This window comes from Zingiber officinale, chromosome 9A, assembly GCF_018446385.1.
Source record: "Zingiber officinale cultivar Zhangliang chromosome 9A, Zo_v1.1, whole genome shotgun sequence".
In the NCBI taxonomy this organism is placed as follows: domain Eukaryota; kingdom Viridiplantae; phylum Streptophyta; class Magnoliopsida; order Zingiberales; family Zingiberaceae; genus Zingiber; species Zingiber officinale.
Genome location: NC_056002.1, coordinates 50,698,907 through 50,704,122, shown reverse-complemented (window position 1 = coordinate 50,704,122; position 5,216 = coordinate 50,698,907). Strand labels below are relative to the sequence as shown.

Here is a 5,216-nt window from a genome sequence, read left to right as displayed (position 1 = left end):
TAGAGATAAAGAAATGTTTTCCCATGATAAATGGCACGGTCGTGCCTCCCAACCGCGGGTTCAACTGGACCTCCGCCCAGACCGTAGACCAAACTTTGAACCGCCATCACTTTCGGCTCGGTTGGACCCAAGGTTCGATCCAAGTATCAGATTGAATATAATTTCAAGGGCTACAACTTTGGTTCAGGATGAAACACGAGAAAACCTGGTTTAATGGGTGAAAATCTCAGTTTACCGGACTCCTAATCCTGGTTTTCCTGGGTAGCTTGGAGAAGGTATAAAAGGGTCAAGAACCCTATGCTTGGGTTCATCTATGGTTCGGGACTTCGTCCCTCTCCTTGGAAAAGGATTTTCTCCTTCGGGGGAAACCCTAGAGCTTCATCTACTGCCATCCATGATGATCCGTCCATCTCCAGAGCAAGGAGGCATCCCCAAGACATCGAAAATCTCGGCAAGCATCGCTTCTTCCCTTCCTTCTCATATCAAGGGTTGTAGGTATGTTCTTCTTTATGATTTGGGGTTGTTCTTCCCCCACAATGGAGTAGACATCCTTTTCTAGGATTAGGAAGTATTTGTAATATGATGGAGATGTAGAACTATGTAGATTCGCAGCGTTTCTATTCAATGACTTGTTATTGCCTTGTTCATATTGATGAGTTGTGTGTGTGACTATGCATGCTTTGTTGATTGATGTGGAGGATTGTTAATCCCGCAAAAGGGGATTCCCTAGAGCATATTGACCAAGGTACACTAGTAACAGGGGTAACCCTTTCTGGGCATCTAGGGCGTTCCCTTAAAAGGAGAAACAATCCCTTAGGAATTGCTGCTCCCATAGAAAGAGTGTTCTAGATCGTATACCCGAGGGGCCCTAGTGACAAGGGTAACCCGTTCACGGACGTCTAGGACATTCTCTTGAAAGGAGATACAATTACTCTATAAGGAAGTAGGAACCCGTACCATCTACCTTTATCCTTATTGCTATTTACTAGATATGAATTCCTGTGATCTACCGAGGCGCCCTAGTGATAGGGGTTAACCGTTACAGGATTTCACAGGGATCGTCTTTATTCGATACTTAGGGATTTTGACCAATCTAACTTCCTATAAGAGCATGGACATAGAGGGTAGAAACTAAGTAATCTATGTAGTATCTCCTAGTATTATAATGAAACCGAAATCCTAGAATCCATCTCCCGAAGCTCATTCCACCCAGGATCAGTTCTCTCTTCTCACTTTCCTCTTCTCTCTCTCTTACTCTCTTTCCTCACCAATCTTAGGTTTGTCTAGATATTGTACTTTGCGATATCTCTAGTGCTAAATCACTAGTCCCTGTGGTTCGACAATCTTTTATATTACTGACGATGAAACAGTACACTTGCGGTTGTGCAACAAGTTTTTGGAGCCCTTGCCGGGGACTGTTCGCATTAACATTAGTAGATTAGCAATTTAGTTAATCTAGACTTGTGAATAGTTTTTGTTTTTCCATTTCCATAATTCAAAAAAAAAATCTACATTTCCTTTCTTGTCTTTAAATTCTGCATTTATTTTTTTTTCACACAGCATTTTACTTCTTGTCTTTCATTTTTTTTCTTTTTTTTTAATTCTTCTCATAAATATTTTTTCTTAGATACCATGAGCGCTAACATGTCAAGCAGGTCCTTAAGAGATTTCTCTGCACCCATTTTTGTAAGATTTTTATCTCCCATTATACAGCCTCATATTGAAGCAGAAAGTTTTCAACTAGACCCAGAGTTAATTTCCATGATACAAGGTCATAAATTTGGAGGAAAAGTATCAGAAAGTCCTTATCTGCACCTTGATAGATTTTTAGAGCTTTGTGATATGGTGGAGTATGAAGGAGTGTCAGCGGATGCAGTTCAATTAATGGCATTTCCTTTCAATATCAAGGACAAAGCAAGGACTTGGTTATATTCTCTTCGTCCTCAAAGCATCACAAGTTAGGAACAATTGGAGCAGCAATTTTTGAATCATTTTTTTCCCTCCAAGCAGAACAATCTACATGAGGAGTTGCATCACAAATTTCATTCAAGCAAATGGAGAATCTTTATTTGAAGCATGGGACAGATTCAAGAGTCTACAAAGGCAGTGCCCTCACCATGGCTTGGAAAAATGGCTTACCTTGCACATATTTTATAGGGAAATTTCTTTCTCAGATAAATGTTATTTGGATTCATCAGCTGGAGGTTCTTTTATGAATAAAAGTGTGGACGAAGCATATACATTGATTGATCAAGTGACATTGAATCTCCAAGAATGGTCAGATAAAAGTTAGATGGAATCTCCTTCAAATATTCAAGAAGTGCAAGTCATAAATACATGAGAGTCTGTCAAACAAAATGCAGTTCAACCACCCCAAAATGTCAAAATTCAGAAGTCACAGAATGAGGAGTTCAAACATTTAGGGGCGAAGATTGAGAGCATAGTTTCAAAATGGTTCAAAGAAGATCCCCCTCCTACACAAATAAGATCTAGTGAAAAGTGTAATGATATTAAGTTGAGGAGCGGCAAGAATCATGAAAAATGACTTGTATAGAATTGAGGAGAAGAACAATAGAAGACCACAAGAACTCAGCTCTTTTACTCCAGGAAGTTCCCAAAGGCCACAAGTACCTTTCCCTCAACGATTGATCACACCTACATTAGATATGTAATTTGGACCTCCTCCGCAAGCTCAAAAGGAATATGAAAAAAAGGAAGTACCTTTCCCAAGACCTTCACTAAAGGTTCCTTTTCCACAAAGGCTAGTGAGGGTCAATGAAAGCGAAGACTTTGGCAAATTCCGTGACACTAAGATGGTTGAGTGTAGATTTTTGAATGTATATGACGATGAGGACTCTTCAGATGAGGATTGTGATGATAATGCAGTGGATAACAAGTTTTCAGATTTTCCTTCTGGGTTTTCAGGGTGTTATGATGAAATTGAATTTTCAAATGATGAATGTGATGTGGTAGATCAACCTAAAACTGCAAATGAAGTTAGTGATCCTCCTATAGATGATTCTCCCACTAAGAATATTGATGTTGGTTTATTCTTTGATGCTTGTGTTGATGATGATGTTATGAAAGGAAGTGTAGGGAGCAGTGTTGTGAAAGCAGCATCTCAAGAATCACCTCCTTTATCCACACAGCCTTCTGAGATTATGAGAGTTGCAAGAATTGAACATGTTGTGGACCAATGTGTAGGGACTTGTGCAATAAAAGCAAAGCCCCAAGAATCACTACTTTTAGAGCCACTTCCACCTGACCTAGAACCAGAACCAATTCCTAATTTTGAAGAAGTCACATCTCATTGTTTAGAACTTTCAGGTACATCTCAACAATGCAAGGTTAGTATTCTTAGTGATCTTTTAGAAAATTTCATAGATGTACCTATAATTGATTTTATTGGATGTGATTCAAATTTTGATACATACTTAATTCATATTAATAAGGTTCTAGTTCCATCTAATATGCCATGCTTGGGAGAGGTATGTTTTTCTTTTGGGTGTGCAGATTTTCATGGGGCCTATAATTGGAAGCTCGATCTGAACCGTCTTCGACCTCCTGAAAGAATTTCCAAGAAGACGAAGATGGAGAGAGTGATTCTTCACTTTTTGATGAAAGCTCCCTCCATAATAAGAGCCCTTGGTAAGAGGGTTCTAAAATATCTTACCCCTCCAAGAGTGAGATTTCGATGAATCTAATGAGGTGGTCGAGCTAATGACCTTAAACAAACACTTCTTGGGAGGCAACCCAAGTTCATTTTCCTTGTTTTCTTTTATATCTTTAGTTCTTTCTTTATGATAAACATGTATCCTCTACTTAATTTTTGTTGTCTATCTTCTTTTATAAGACTCAAAGATTAGGAGGAGTGCAATTACATGATGGAGAAGTTAATGACATGGATACTTGGCACGCATCATTTGGTAACTTCTCTTACTTTTAATCTCCTCCACTTTATTTTTAGTTTTCATTGGGATAATGAAAAGTTTAAGTCTGGGGGGATGCATTAGATGCATTGGGTTTTTAATTTTGTTTTCTTCTTTTTGCATAATAAAATTTTTGCTAGTTGCATCTTACATGACATCATGATTGTTTGTTCCTTATTGCAAAATACTAGCACGTTTATTCTAGATTTTATGTGTTACTTATGGTGCTAGTATGTTTAGTGATATATCTTTTTCTATCTTTGATAGCATGAAGTGAGCAATACTTTTACTATAAGAGTTTAAGTATTGGCCTTGTTTTAGGATCTCTATACACTATGCCTATTTTTTATGGTTGATAACTCTAAAATAGTCATGATTAATAGAATTGGACTAGTACTTGTGCTTCTATGGTGACTTCTCAACTATATTTTGGTTACTGGATAAACTCAGATCATGTAAGCTCATTTGGAAAAAAAATAATTCCAAAAAAAAAAATTGAAAGTTTGTTCAAGTTTGGTACTTTGCAATAAGGAATAAACCTAAGATTAAGCACGATAATAAAAGATATCGTATCCACAGGGACTGTTGATTAAGCACTAGTCAACTTCACACAACGAATTATCTAGACAAACCTAAGATTGGTGAGAAAAGAGAGTAAGAGAAAGAGAAGAGAAAAGAGAGAGAATGGATCTCAAGAGGGATTGAGCTAGAGGATGGAAGGTGATAGATTCTCGGATTTCGATTTCCTTGTAATGCTAGGTGATGTTACATAGATTGCTTAGTTCCTATCCTCTATGTTTATGCTCTTGTAGGAAGTTAGATTCATTACCAACTCTCCCCTGCAGTGGATAAGCCAGCATGATCTCCTATTCCATGTCTTATGCTACTAAATGGGAATGATTCCTATGTTGTCCTTACACGGGCTTGCCTGCCACGTGCGTCCCTCGGATAATCAACATAGAAACACACTAACACACAATAACATAGAAATAGAAATAGTGATTATGCCCGATCCCCTACTTCCTTGTGGAGATTTGCTTCTCCTTTTAAGGTGATACCCTAAATTGTCCTTACACGGGCATGTCTGTCATGTACGTCCCTCAGATAATCAATCTAGGGTATCCCCCCTATGAGATTAACAATTCTACACAACCATTTGATAAAACATGCAAAAGATATAAACAAGATTCACACACACATTACATCAAACATGAACAAGGCATCAACAAGTCATTGAATAGAAAACATGGAAAATCTATATAGTTTTACATCACCATCACATCACAA

At 37.9% G+C, this 5,216-nt stretch overlaps 1 non-coding gene across 1 annotated transcript; it reads right to left on the bottom strand.

Annotated features, from left to right (window-relative positions):
* Positions 1-2,018: 2,018 nt before the first annotated feature.
* On the bottom strand, positions 2,019-2,124 carry LOC122022050. Its single transcript, XR_006122799.1, has one exon. It is a non-coding gene; the product is annotated as a small nucleolar RNA R71 (small nucleolar RNA).
* Positions 2,125-5,216: the final 3,092 nt, after the last annotated feature.